The sequence below is a fragment of the Ambystoma mexicanum genome, chromosome 9, assembly GCF_040938575.1.
Source record: "Ambystoma mexicanum isolate Mex_15411 chromosome 9, UKY_AmexF1_1, whole genome shotgun sequence".
NCBI lineage: Eukaryota > Metazoa > Chordata > Amphibia > Caudata > Ambystomatidae > Ambystoma > Ambystoma mexicanum.
Window position 1 is genome coordinate 1,269,243,757 of NC_090931.1, and position 16,206 is coordinate 1,269,259,962.

Below are 16,206 nucleotides of genomic sequence, written 5' to 3' on the forward strand. Positions count from 1 at the left end.
CACTGCACTTATAGTATCTAACCAGTCATTTCCCCTTATAATTTGTTTGATCTTATTAAGTTTGTTGATCAAAGTACAGCGTGCTATGCCCAAATTCCTGAGCACATTTTCCCCCTCGGTATGCAATTCGTTCATAAACATACATGAAGATGCCTTTCCAGCACATACATATAGATCGTTTTCCCTGGACATAATACATTTTCTCCATAATAGGAGTCTTTTCCCGATCACTAGAGAATGAATAGATTGTAGACCAAATTCATATCTAATTACTTCGATAGGTATATATTTGGGTAGGAAATACTAAATACCCCTCCACAGTCTACCTTCCAACACCTTTAGATAGTCAATGAAATCTGAGGCAAAAAATTCCAGACCATATAAAAGCCTCAGTAACACTTTCATGGCATAAAGTTCCTTCTTTAATGCATTCACTCCTGCTCCTCCAACTCACCTATCCCTACGCTTTGTGCAATCATGCTACCACTTCCTCCTTTCCTATCCCTTTTACAAAACTCACAACTCAAAACTCCTGCTAATCCACCTCTCTCCCATCTCCTTCCAACAAACAAAGCTGACAAGCTAACCATACCTCCTCTAACACTTATTTACCTTACCTCTCTTCTTTCTGAGACTCAACTTGTATACTCTTCCTTAACTCATCAAGTGAGCATTGCACTCTGCAATGCTCGGTATGTATGCAACACAACTTCCTTTATCACTGACTATTTTCACTCCAGCACCTTCCCCCCTCCCAGACCTTCTTGCTATCAATGAAACCTGGATTTTTCCATCTGACACTCTGGCGGCCCTACATGACTCCAAACTATCCTTCATTCACTCTCCTCGACTGACTGGCAAAGATGGATGTGTTGGACACCTACTCTCTAATGCCTCACAAATCTCCAATGCAACGTCCTCTCCTACTTCTCTTGAATTCACCTTCTTTTTTTAATTTATTTTTTTATTTTATTGGTTTATCACAAACCTTTCAAATTTTTACAACAAAACACAACTCATCAAAAGAAAAACAAAACGGCAAAATATTTTTGTTGTTTCCACCCTCCTATAGAAACACCCCTCCCATCTGCTTTATCTTTCAGTCTAGTCACTCTTCCTCATTGTTCATCAACCAGCGGTAAATTCAGGCGATTTTCGATTATCATCAGAAAACGTGACAATGGCAGTAACAATTTCATGTCTGAGCCTTGGAACATATTGGCCCGCCATTCGTCAGCACAAAGGGAGGGGTGATTCAGACTCCAAGATCCCAGGTGGATTGTCCTTTCAGATCGAAGTATCGTGCAAAATAGCACCAAATGCTTAAGGGTTTCCCTATCTTTAGCACATAGTATGCACATTGGATTTATAATTTTGTTACATTTCCATGAGCCCAGGCGTTCTTTGGTTTTAAATTTGTTTAGAGGCAACATCAAACACACTCCGTGCCTGAGGATCTGGAAACAATTCAATGTAACGTTGTGGACAATTAAATGCCCGGACTTCGAGCGGTGCCTCATTCATAATTTTTGCAGCAGCTCGTTGAGTACAAGTTCGGTACCAATCCGCATGCCAGATTTTTAATTTGGCGGCATTCGGGTTGTTATGAAGCATGTCTAAGCTGATTCCATATTCTTTCAGTATCCATTCGCATCTCTTAACCCACAATGACACCATACTGTTGTTCGTTGGTATTGAACAGTGAAAGATGTCAAATTGTGGTATTTGCTTGTGGTAGCGAGTTTTATGAAACAGGCTCACTAGGGTCCAGGATACTCTAGCATGGAGCGATATGAGCGATAATTCATATTTTACAGATGCTGTCAGAATTCCCCCTGGAAGAGCCAGTGCCTTGGACCAGAAACAATTCTCCAGCGATGACCATGTTTCATAAATACAACCCAAAGTGTTTTCAGCACCATATAGCAGGACTGGGACTACTTTTTGCTGATAAAAAGCAAACAGTGGTTTTATAGAAAATTTCCCAAATTTGTTTTGCATGATGACAGCTTGACTTGCCAATTGCTTGCATTTCCTTTTGGTTTCAGCAATCCAAGGGCCATCGTTGACAGATGAATTTATTAGCATACCAAGATATTTTACGCTCTGGGCTATCTGAATTAACTCTTGACCTAGGAACCATCTCACTTATTTAGTTGTTTTCCCTCCTTGGCTATTCAGGTTCTTAAACACTAAGATTTCACACTTCTTTGTGTTTATAACCAATTGGTTTACTGTGACGTATTGGCCAACCGCATTCAGTTTTCTTTGGAGGCCGACAGGGGTTGTGTCCATCAGGACCAAATCGTCAGCATACAAGAGCCAGCTTAGATGTGTCTTGGCTACTTTTGGTGGAAAAGAGTTTGCTGCATCGATTGATAAACCTATATCTGATATAAATAAGCTGAATATTGCAGCAGCTAAGGGGCAACCTGTTTTACCCCTTTATAGGTTTTGATTGGTGCAGTTAAAGTTCCAGAGCTATCCAGATGGATTCATATTGAAGTGTCAGGGTGGAGGTCCCGGATTGCTGCTACTAGATCAACTGGGCATCCCCAACTTTCTAGTTTTGACCACAGAAGTGACCTGTCGATGGTATCGAATGCGTATGAAAAGTCAATGAAGGCCACATAGACCTTTGTGTTGGACTTTATCGCCTCCATTTTAATCAGGTTCAGCCGTAGCAGGTTTAGCAAGCAGCCTACTTTTTTTACAAATCCAGGTTGCCTTTTGTCAACATGATTAGACTTAACTGCCCATGCCACCAGTTTTTGTTGCAACATTGTGACGTAGATTTTCCCCAGTACGTCCAACAGTGCAACTGGGCGATAATTTGTTGTGCACGTTCTGTCTCCCTTCTTGAAAACTGGGACGATGACAGCAGACTTCCAAGATTTTGGGGTCCTACGGCACTTAATTATTCTATGGAATAAAGCTACACATAGGGATGCCCATAACTGTGGATGTTGTTTAATAGTAAAGTTGGTAAGGCCGTCCGGGCCTGGCGCTCATGAGTTTTTTGCGTTCTTAATTATGGACACAATATCTTCTATCAAAAAGGTCAAGGCCCACGGTTTCAAAGATGATTCCAATGGAAAATTTGCTTGGTCTTTAGCTTTATAGAGAGCTTCAAAATGGGCTATCCAAACAGATTCCGAGACCATGCAAGACTGCATTGCAGTTTGAGGAGCTTGTGAGTTATTAATAAGATTGCAAAAGTCTCTCGTATTTTTGTTCTTTAATTTAGCTAGCATCTGTTCCGCATCATTTTGTATTAATGCATATTTATGCATCTTCAACCAGTTCTTATATTTTTGTTTCACAGCCTTTTTTTCCAAATTACGAGCGGCAACATCTAGGGACTGAGCTCTCCTAAGTGCCATACGCATCCTTCTTTTTTGTTTAAGGATCTCGAGATCGAAGTGATGAGCCCGGACCATGTTTAAGTTTTTTAGGCCAACCTTTTTTGTTTTAAATTGTGTCAATAATTGATCGTATTCCAGATCAGCACTCGATTGACAGTAGTGGTTCATCACAGAGTTAACTTCAGTCTCCTCTAGTCTTAAACGAACTCTGTTTGATTCCAGCTTGAGTTTGTGTGTCCATGAAGGCTTTTTTGCTGTTTCAATTATTGCATATTTCATAAGTAGCATATCATGATCACTATTTGATGTTTTACAGATAATCAGCAAATTTATCCTATGGTGCAAAGCTTCAGACACAAACATGTAGTCTATGATTGATCATGAATCCATGCGATGCCACGTTGGTGCAGGTGATATATCACCACGAGTGCTTCCATTCAACATCTGGAAATTTCATAGGCTCATTTCATTTAACCATGCTTGTGCCAGTGTGCCCAGTTCTGGTTTTACCTGCTTAAAGAGATTGACGTCTAAATCTCTGAAAAGAATTATCTTCGCCCACCCTAGGGCTTCCACCTGAAGATCTATTAACGCTGATATCTGGTCAATAAAATCCGTCTTTCCTGCTCGTAGATGGTTCCAATACAGATTCAGTATTATGATCCTGTCTTGTGTGTGCTCAAGAGTGCCGGTCCTTTCAATAGAAGTCTCTTGAATATGGGGAGAATGGTTGACAGAGTTTATAATGCGCCACCCTGATGCTCTTCTCACCATCGTCAGCAGCCCTGCCATTGGTCGTCCTTGTTTTGATTTTATTGCCGGATTTATTACGACCTCAAACTCCGAAGTTACCGGCAGCTCACTTAGCCATGTCTCTTGTAAACACATGATATGGAGGTTGCCTAGCCAAATTGTATTAAACAGATGTGTAAATCCGCGTGTGTTCCAGGAGGCTAGGCAGCACTCCTCAAGGGTTTCGGACTCCTGGCATTATTGGTTATTTTTTGTTTTCAAAGCCCCTGCCAACCATTGCGATTCGTAGTTTGCCACGGGGGAGGTTGTAATTTGAAATCCCTCCTTGGTGTTATCGTCAGGCAGACCTTTTCGTTTAATTGTAATTCTTGTTTGCGCATTTTGTCCATCGACTGCCACTCCTCCATCGCCCGTTGGTATTTGAGCTAGCCTCAATGCAGACGGTGATAACATACGTTTGCAATCCACCCCTTGTGACAATCTCGAGTGCCCTTGTGATTCCTTCACCACGGTATCTCTTCTTGGTACCGGTGCCATGGACGGTTTCATGGACACTTCGCTTGGCACATCCAGAGTTCCATTGGAGGCAGGTTGAGATGCCTCAGGCTCAATAAATTTGTAAACATCGAAGCCCAGTGAAAACAACGCTACATTAGCCTCCAATATTGAGGTAGCAATTAAGGCCGAGGTTAGTTGGAGTACCACCTTGTCATTCATGCCTTCTTCTGTAAACTCCACGATTTTTAAGTCATTTGAGGTTATTGCACGTAAACTTGGCACGAGATGAAGCAACTTAATTACGTTTCCTCGATTCAAGGTCAAATTATCGATAGACTCCAAGCTCTCCATTTTCAAATTGTAAATAGTGCTCTTATTTGGAACTGGCTTTGGCAGACTTTCCTTAGATTTTTGCGGACGTCTGTCAGCCACAAGCCCCTGCACCTTCCTTCGATTGGTGACCGTAGACTCGGTATCAGAGACTGTTGTCATCTGCCCATGAAGACCCTTTTCATTGGCTGGTTTATCGCTTCCATCTGAATTTGACAATGACCTCCCTAGTCTAGCAGCTTGAAAATTAGCTAGACATTTTTTTTTTTCTCGTCCATTGTCTAGAACGCTGGACTGAGTAAGAGAGGAGACAGTGATTTATTGACGTCTGGTACTTCAATAATGTGACATGACCTTTCATGTAACCCGCATTTTAAGGCGGGAATTCTGCAAATTTTCTTAGTGTTTCCTAATAAGCTTGACACAGGTTTGTCTAAGCCTATTTTAGCTGCTGACTGGGCCAGTTTATCCTTGCATTGAATGGGCATCACACTTGATTGCTCTCTCATGATGTTTGTCAAGTCTTTGCCTATCGATACTGAAGCCTCCAGGTCCATGTATTCTGGATCATCATAAGTTGACAAGTCTACTAGCTCTGCCGCAATATCTGATGTTGGTGTGGTAATCTTCATTTGTACATGCTCTACAGGTATTAAGTTTTCAATTGTATCTTGAGTTTGAGTTTGCTTTTTAGAAGGAATAACACCCGTACTTGGTTTGACCAAGTCATTTGACACTATCTGGACCATTTTAATGTTCCGCAAGAACTTCCGGGCTCCATTTAGAGTATTATTTTTACTTGCCTTTTGGTTTTTCGATTTCTTACTGTTTGTCTTAACTGCATGTTGAGGTTTTAGTGACAATTTCACCGACTTGCCTAGGTTCTGGGGCCCTCCAGTGAAGATTGAATATACCTTAGGAAGCCCCACTGTCGAAGGAATTGACCCATCTTTTGATGTTGGTTCCAATTGTAAAACTGGCTCCTAATGTTGATGCCATTTGAGTGTCGTGGCATGCTTGATTGGCGGAACGTCTGGCCTGTTCAAATGCCGTATGGAACGACAAGTCTGCAACGTTTGGGCTAAAGGAAATTACTGACGAGCAAGGACCGGTCTTTCGCGATGATACTGAAACCTTATTTGATACATCTGTTAGGACTGCAGTGCCCTACTCGCCCTCTACAGATGCCAACTCGCCCACCAAAGGGAGCTGCATCTTAATTGTTAACTGAGGACCTTGTCGTTCCAACCGAGTCAATGCACCAGCTTGTAAATGATGATGTTGTGATGGCCTGTTTTGCTCCTGTTCAGCTTGAGTTCCGGGCTTAGCACTTTTTAGCCCTCCATTAGTTTTTGTACACTTAGAGTCCCTTGTCCGTAGTAATTGACTTGTGTCATATTTAAATAGTGCGAGTGCCTCTCGGGCAACTTCAGCGAAAAGCCTTTTGTCGGTTGAATCGCTTTTTCTGCCCTCACTTAATAGATTGAAGGCTGCATCCAGTCTTTTGATTACCTCGTGTTGTTCAACATACGAGCGATCACACATTTTTTCTAGTTGAATCAACTTGGAGTTCATCATAGCCACAACAGTCGTTAAATCTTTAGCTGCCTCATGTATATTCTCATAAAGGTTCATAAAAGGTGCCAAAGAAATCGCCGAACATGCCATTAGCAGAGTTTGCAATTCCGTCGAGGACAGCATGGTGGGTAATTCCTTTCCTGAGGTTTGTGCATGTTGCTTCGACATCCTACCGGGGTGATGCTCCTTGTCACGCTGGATTTTAGGGAAAGGACGTTCCATCAGGGATGAGTCCATGGAGTCATTGTTTAAAGAGGGCTCATTGCAATACGTCTCCTCAGCAACCTCATTTGCATTCCTATTTGGAGCAGAATGTCTTTTTTGGGAGGTCAAGTGAATGCCAGATAACTCATTCCACGACTCTCCATTGGGCAGGTGTTTGTGTGTTTTCAACAGTTTGTAGCACACTTTTGGCCATATGTGACCCGTGGCCCCCATTAACTGTGTATTATTTCGTTCTAGGGCTGTTTTTGCCTTAGTGTTGTAGGGGAGGGGTGGTCCAAGAAACCCCCTTTGCCTACATCCCTACCCCAGGTGAGGGCCATGGCTCATTGGGCGTCCCCTCATACCACCAGGGACCAGGTGGTGGAGGGCTCACCTGCTGAAGACATTGCCCACACGTATTGAATTTAGCTAGGCCTCAGAAACCATTTTGTCTAATAAAGATGGTGTGAGCTCAGCGCACTGTAGCGGGGCCCTCACCCTCGGAGAGTTTCAATTATCCCTGTTGCCGCAGCGCCCTGGCAGATCCGCTGTGAGCCCGTTCCCACGAACAAGACGGACATGAGCTAGCGTAAGATACTAACACTGTAACATTTCACCTTCCGCAGTGTATCACTGCTCCCAGCATGACCCGGCCAGCGAGGCCTGGGTGATGGAGAGAACTGTAAAATGGTCATCGGATGAAAGCAGAAAAGTCCCCAAATACTAATGCCAAAACTACTTGTAATACGCGCATTCACTTCACAAAACTTCTTCTATTAAAGAAACCTGTAAAAATGTGTAATTATGGTAGAACGCATGTTCACATGACACCAGCAATGAAGGACCCACACCCCTGCAGTTGTGAGCAAATAATAAAAAGCGTTCCGGGGGACTATTCGTTATATGTATCATTGAAAAGCTTACACTCCACGGTCCTGCGCCATAACCGAATTAATGCTGCTAGAGTTCAAGGGAAGACAAGTGTAATCATACAGAGGGCTCATGTGAAGGACGCGCGAGAATGCACCCGTCATGTGTGTATGTCTAAGCCCTTATGTGCCACTACCGCCACGCAATGTGGCGGGTCTCTTTCTTTGTGCTCCACCAACCACACTACTACCTCACTTACTGCAAATGTATATGCATATAACTAAATGCTGTAGTTGTTAAAACATAGTGTACAAATAAGGTGCTCAGACTGGCTATATTTGAGAGACATTTAGCAAAGTTGAAATGTATGCTTTCAAGTGATCCAAATGAGTATTATAGAGTGTTCAAATGTTTGTACCTAAAGTCAGCAACACACGAGGAAGATACCTTTGTGAATATGTGCAAGGCCATTCCCCCTCCCACCCTGCGAAGACTGCCAAACAAGAGAGCAGAGGCCCGCGCCTCGCTGCTCCACCTCCCCCAACCAGGCTGGAGCCGCTTCAAAGATTTGTAGTCCCCTCTGCAGCACCCAAGGCCACGGCCCGCCACCTGCATTATTTACAGCATAGCAGTAAACCTCTGCCTGAATACACAAATCCAAAGGCGCCCCCTCTTAAACCCCACAACCCACCGGATCACCTTAGACTTATGGCCCTGTGCAATTAGGATACCCAATACTGTGGCAACATACAGCAGCCCATTCATAAAGACTTCTAACAAGACAGAGAGGCATGTAGCGCCCGTCCCATGCCCTGAGACTTAGCCCCTCGACCTATGGTACCGGTCAACAGGACACTGGTAACCATGCACTGATGAATGACCATCAGACCACTCACAAGGTGCATTCCTCCTGTGTTGCATTAGCCTGTAGAATAACCTATTGAAAGATTTACTAAAGAACATAATATTGCAATAACTGAATGACTGCGGTGTGCATGGCCTAGGGCAAATAAATCAGGAAAAGACATTCATCTCTGACACTGGCCACAATGGCACAACAACACCGCCCGGATGAACTCAGCCGACCCGCCAGGCCCAGCCCAACCCACGAGGCTGACCAGTGACATCCTCCAGCCAAGGCCAACCACATCGCAACAGCGCCTATAGCTAGTCATCACCACCCAATCCCATTGAACTTGTGCCCCTTATAGTATGTAGGTTCTGATGACGTGTTTTGTGAATATATATGCCTGTCTTTGCTATTGTCAGACAGAGCACTCTCGGAGTTTGTCTCTCATTGCGGGGAGGATCGTGCTGGTTGGGGACGCTTGCCTTCAGTGGTGACCCCGAAAGCGTGATTATTATTATTTTTTCCTAACCTATCACTACCGTCCCCTTTTGGCACAAAAATCTCTGGTCGAAAAGGGATACGCATGGTGCGCCGGCTCCGGGAGGCTGCCCGCCAACGGCGACCGGTACGCTCAGAAGTGCGCACTCAACAGAGAGAGGGTACGGGATCCCGGTTGAAAAATCCCCTTTGAATACCGCTCGCCGGAGCCGGGGCTGACTGTTGAGCGGACGGCAACACTGCCTGGACGGACTCAGTTTCGGAGACTATCGGTTCAAGACGGGCACGTGAGTATTGAGTGCGAGCGATCATAAAGGGAGTGGAGGAGGAAATTTAGGACAGGGAACGAGGAGGAGTGGAAAGGGGGGCACGTAGGTTTACTAAGGACCATCTTAGACTTACTTTGCTTTTTCTTTGCATATGGCCATTAGGATTAAGAGGTGAATAAGAGACAAAAGTGACGGGAACCTAGCTCCGAGAGGGGGTGGAAGGCGGCGCTGCATAGTGCTATCTTGACTAGTACTGTGAATATATGAAGAAGTGGATAATAAGATAAAAGTGTCTGGAAAAGGGGGACACGGAGAATATATTAGTAACTGCTATTCTTTCTATTCTTTTCTTTAGGGTTGGGGGAAAAATAAAAGTGAGATTAGTACAAAACCATAGAGACAAAGTGAGAGACAGAGAGTTCTACTGTAAGAGTGAAGATCAAACCTATAAATATATATATGTGCATACATATATCTGAATAAGACGGACAGGGACAGCCGGCCAGGGAGGAAAGGGAGGGCAAATTGAATGGTGAATAGAGTGTTACAGAGAGGTGTGTGCACATCGTATGTGTCAGGAGATAATTTGGTGTTGTGGGTGTGTAAAAATGGTCATAAATGTATAGCCATTGAATGGTCATGGTAAGTGTGGCCGGACAAAGCTTCATGAAGACAAAAAGAATAAGGTGAAGTGAGTGTGTACCTTTTTGATTTCTGGGTTAACATTGTCGAGATCACTGATGGTTTGCTCTCGTATGTGCCCCCCAAAGAGAATAGAATAGAGACTGCGTACAGCCATTCTTGTGGTGTGCAGGCAGGGGGAGGAACACAAAGGCGCCCATTATTGAATGAGACACACAAGTACCAGGAGGGCACAAAGGATGGGGGCAGAAACACCTTATCACATATTTGTAAGAACCTACCGGGGTACGCAGAGCGAATTAAGAAATATCATGACCAATGGATCACAGAGTTGAAGGGAGAGGGGTTGCCCCAGATATGGCCCGAGTGGGGGTCATTTGACAAAAGTGTCCTGGATATGGTAGCCACATGCATTTGTTTGAAATACAAGGGGAAGCAGTTGCATAATAGGAGAGAAATATTAGATCTCTGGAGGTTATTTGAAGAGATACCACCGCCTAAAGCACCAGAATTAAATCCTGACCTACCATCTACCACTGACAATCCACTAATGATACAGAAAGATGCTAAAGAATTGCAAAGTGCAGAGCCACCAATAGAGGTAATAAGTTTGTACCAGATATTGAACAAGCCTGTGCCCGCAGAGGGGTACAGTGACCCCACTTATGTGCCTCCACCGACAACTACTACACCCCAAAGGCCAACGGCACCCCCGCCATACGAGAGTACTAGGGAGCGAGCCCGGGAAAGTACACGAAGGGTGGACATAGAAAAGCTAACAGACGATCTGGAGTCAAGACTCTCAATAGCCAAAGATGAGCTCTCGAGGATAAAAGGCATATGTGAGCGAACAGCACTTAATGGAGCGAGATCAGAGCACACGTCTAGAGCGCCGAGCGAGAGTAGAACACTTGAAGACAGGTGGAAAAAAGGTGAGATACTATTCAGAATTCAAGAAGAAACAACACGAATAATTGAACTAGGGACAAGAGAGGGATGTACTGACAATGAAGAAAGGCCTATAGGGGACAGGGAAGAACTACTATGTGATATAAGGGACGATTTGGAGGAAAGCGACAGGTTGAGCATGGCACTGAGAGGGGGAAGTGAAGGGTTAGATGGTACATATTCAATGAGAACACTGGATGATGAGTGGACGGGGCGATTGAGAAACAGGGTGGGGAAAATGGCATCATTGGGAACATCAGGAGTGAAGACGGGTACAGATACCACGATGAAAGGAAAGTTACAGCTCCCGCTGATACATAGGGGAGGAGGGAGGCCGAATTACATCCCGTGGGCTCAGATGGATAAGGCCAATTTACTAAAGTTATTGCCCCCGTTATCGGGAGGGGCGAGCAAGTGGATATACGCATTTGAGAAACACACTGCCGGGGTACCCCTAGCAATAGGAGATGTGAAGAGCTTGCTTCTATCAGCAGTGGGAGATCAGGCTGATAGAGTGTGGGTCAAGGCTGGTTTCCCGGGAGTAACATTAGACTGCGACCGCCATGATGGGGCCTCTTTTAACACAGTGCGTGCGAGGGTGTGGGATGCCTTGCGGGAAACTTTTCCAGATACACCAGACTTACAGTCAGTAATGCAGTGTACAATGAATGACGGGGAAGATGCTATGGATTACATTTTTCGGGTCCAAGAGATGTGGAGAGCAGAAACGGGTACGCCCTGGTATCAATCAACATCTTTATTTTACTTCATTATAAAAAGAGGGCTCCCAAAAGAGGTGCAAAAGGCGCTCGACAAGATAGCAGGTATTGAAGCGAAAGGATGGCCTGAGATTCAAAGCATAATAGTGCACCACTGTAAGAGAATAAAAGAAAGGGAGAAGGAGGTGGCGCAGAAAAGATTGGCAGACGAAGCGGAACTAGTGCAGACAAAGTTGGTGAAGGTCGCAGCAGCAGTAGCTGCGCTCCCACACGTCAGGGAGGGAGATGATGAGGAGGAGGAGGGGCTGGTAGCAATACAAAGAAGGATGGCAACTAATTGGGCTGGAGCAGGACAGCGGCGGTGGAACGAGCAGGAGCAAGGCGGAGGTCCGCAGTGGCAAGAGTGGGCCCCTCGAGGGGGACGAGGTGGGTACAGGGGCCGAAGAGGAGGTGGACCGGGGTACGGGGGAATGGGAGGAAATGGATGGCAGGGTCCTATAGGTGCACAAGGGAATTTGTTGGAACTGCGGAAGATGGGGACATTACTCTAGGGAGTGCAGAAGCAGACCCAACAACGGGTTCCAAGAGGCAGAACATTATGGCCATCCCCATCCGGGGAGCCCATATGGTCTCCCAATGGGACAACAACAACAAAGAAACCCAGGCCAGGGGCACAATGAGCAACAACAGGGGCATCAATATAGAACACAGAACCATCCACAAAACAATGACAATATGCAGTACGCGCCAGGCAACTATTTTGCGACAACAGCAAATGGGGCCCCAGCACCAACCCCCTATAGGGGCGTGTCAGTGGTTTCAGGGAGCGTCTTCAATCAGGGGGGGCAATGAGACACCCCGCATAGGACAGCCCACAGAGAACACTTGCGTGTCCAGTTCTATCTACCACCTACGATGCATCAGAGGAACCATTGGTAGGGGCGCAGATAGGAGACAAGCAGTTCATATTCATGGTGGATTCGGGAGCGGAGAAATCATGCATTAGAGAGGGCCGGTTCCCGTTATCTAACCGGAAGTTAGAGACGCAGGGGTTCTCTGGGGCTGTAATTGAAGTTCCTTACACAGAAGCATTGGATGTAACAGTGGGGGGCAAAACTGTAAAGACACCCTTACTGTATTATGAACACTCACCAATAAATTTATTAGGGAGGGAACTCCTGAGTAAACTCAACATGACCATATCCTTCACTGAGAGAGGCATAGTGTGTTCAACACCCGGAATATGCCCATTACGTGTAATGTTGGTAGTACAGGCTCACACAACCACACAAGAAATACGAGGTTTGCCGGAAAACGAGGAAATGTTTATTGAAGGGCTAAAGACATTGGCCCTCATAATTCCAGAGCTGAGAAGAATGGATTGGAGGATTCCAGCGGAGTTCCTCTTCCGCCCAATAGTGTGCCCTGACACAGCACCAGGATCAGTGGTATCATTAGATTTGCATGCTGTACAGATATCAGCGAAAAGGATTTCTGTGATTGGAATAAATATGGAAGGATGTGAGTGGCGTACAGTACTGTGTACAAATGCCAATATCGCCCTAAGAGACTTAACAGATGAGGATCTCTTCTCAGACGCAGAGGGGGATGGTGAAATAGTAATGGAAATAGCAATGCCCTGTGACATTTTGATTCAAGCCAGGGAAATCCCCGTTCAGCTGATGGCAGTGGTAGGAGCACCGCCGTCATTCTTCGATGATGACATGAGGCTCGTACCAAATGATTTGTGGACAACAGGCCCCCATGATGTAGGGCTGTTGCATGGAGTACAACCTGTGATAATAAAACTAAAACAAGGAGCAATTCTACCCCGAGTGAAACAGTATCCATTGTCCAGTGAAGCTGAAGAAGGGATAAAAGAGACAATAAATGCACTACTAGCACAAGGGATAATAGTGCTTTCAAACTCCCCATGTAACACATGTATTTACCCAATCAAAAAAGCAAAGGGAGGGTCTTGGAGAATGATACAGGATTTACGCCCCCTAAATGATGTAATTCAGAAAGAGTTCCCTTTGGTCCCGAACCCTACATCAATACTATGCAGCATCCCAAAAACGGCATCACATTTCACAGTGGTCGACTTGAAAAATGCATTTTTCTCCATCCCCCTGGCTTGAAGATAGTAGATACCTGACAGCATTCACACTAGGGGGAAAGAGATATGAACATTGCAGATTACCGCAGGGATACTGTGAGAGCCCGAGCATATTCAACCGCATATTACATGAAGACTTAGGAAACCTATCAGTTGAGAGTACAATAATTCAGTACGTAGACGATTTACTCGTCTGTGCACAAGACGAAGAGACATGTAGAAAAGATTCAATAACACTCCTGACTCTATTGGCCAATAAGGGGTACAAAGTAGACAAGGGAAAGCTACAATACTGTCTGACAGAGGTTCTATACTTGGGACAGCTAATATCAAAAGATGGAAAAAGAATAATCCCCGACCGGGTAGAAGCATTAAGATCAGTAGGAGAACCCACAACAGTGAAAGACATGCAGAAATTCCTGGGAATGTGCAACTATTGCCGAGCATGGATATTAGATTATGCAGCATACACCAAACCCCGACTACAAGCGCTCAAGGAGGCACAACAGGAGAACAAAAAAATAGAATGGTCCGAAGAAATGAGTGCCTCCTTTAAATCATTAAAAGAGTTAATTTCAAGCGCTCCAGTACTGGCAAATCCTGATTATGGATGCAAGTTTTACCTGTTCTCACACTGCAAGGGAACACTCATGACAGCTGTACTGACACAGAAGACGTCCCTAGGACACAAGCCTTTGGCTTACTATAGTGGCACTTTAGATGCTGTGATGCAAGGAGATTTTGTGTGCGAGCAATCACTCGCTGCAGCCGCGTTCGCAATTGAGAAAAGTGCCACAATAGTAATGGGATGCCCTGTGACATTGTTTGTGGAACATTCATTATTTGCAATACGTGAGAGGTCAAAAAGCACACTGACAACACAGCGGGCAACCGCCTATGAGATAATATTGTCCAGCGCCAATATCCATATGGTGAGATGCAAGACAGTGAACCCAGCAACATTCATTACACAAGCGTGCACACTAGAGGACATGCAGGAACACGATTGTGCAACTTACACAGGAGAAAGAGGGGAGGACACAGTGGTGTGTGAGAATGCTCTGAGCGAGGGGGAAGTGTACTTCGTAGACGGGTCAGCATCAATTGACATGGACACGGGAGAGAAACATGTGGGTATGGCAGTGGTGAGATTAGAAGACGGTGAGTATGAGACACTAGTGCAATACCGCCTCCCATCACATTACTCTGCACAAGCAGCAGAACTGATTGCACTCATAGAAGCACTACATGCAGCTAAAGGTTGTGCAGTGACAATATACACAGACTCAGCTTACATGACGACAACAGTACATGGGGGTCTAGCAAGATGGGGCGGAGGGGGTTTCGACGAGCAGATGGAACTCCAGTGCAGCATGCAGAATTGCTGAAGGAGTTGATTGAGGCCCTACAAGATCCCACAGTGGTAGCAATAGTGAAGTGCCAAGCACATACATCCAACACAGATGTTGTGTCTTTGGGAAACGCGGCAGCGGACACTGCCACCAAGGAAGCCTCCTACTTTCAGAAATATGAAGCAGGTGAGTACATGCTGCAGCACAAGATAAATGAAGAGCTCCCAGAAGGATACAATATGATGCCTATATCACAAATACTAGAATTACAGGAAGGAGCTAGTGCAGATGAAAAATTGATGTGGACAAAGCGAGGGTGCAGCAAATCGGCGACAGACTTACTGTGGCGACAAAATAACTCGGGAAAAGTGGTAATGCCAGTAAAGTTATTGGAAATTGCGTTTCAACAACTACATTTCCCTGCACACAATACAAAACATCACATTGCAGCAGAGATACAGGAAGAATGGTTTGTGCCCTGTCTCCAGGAGCACATATCTCGATTAACACTGGAATGCACAACATGTCAGATATACAATTCAGGAATGACATTACGTACGCTCCGGGGAACAATTCCAAAACCCATAGGGCCATTCAGAGAGCTACATATCGACTACGCGGACATGGGAGAAAGGTGTAATGGGGCACGTTACATGATCGTGGTTGTATGCCCATTCTCAAGGTGGGTAGAAGCAGGCCCATGTGCAGGACCTGATGCCAAAAGCGCTGCAAAGTTCTTAGTGAGGGAAGTGTTCCCGCGCTGGGGAATTTGTGACGTGATTCGCTCGGACAACGGCACTCACTTTGTAAACAAGCTCTTCAAGGAAGTAACTACATTGTTGGGAATAAAGCATAAATTGTGCTCGATTTATCATCCTCAAAGTAATGGTGTAGTGGAAAAGATGAACGGACTGTTAAAAGGGAGGTTATCAAAACTATGCTTTTCATTAAAAAAGAACTGGATTTACTGTCTGCCCCTTGCGCTATTTGAGCTGAGAAATCAGCCAAGCAAGGACCACCATTTGTCCCCGCACGAGATTGTGACTGGGAGACGAATGCACACAGCACACTCCCCACTGCGCGAACACTCAGATGCACACAGAAGCGCAGCGATATTGGGAGACGAGTTCACAGACTATTTGAAGAAACTGACAAGGGCAGCACGCGCAATATCAAAGCAGCTCTCTCCACCATTCACGCGAGAGGAAGGA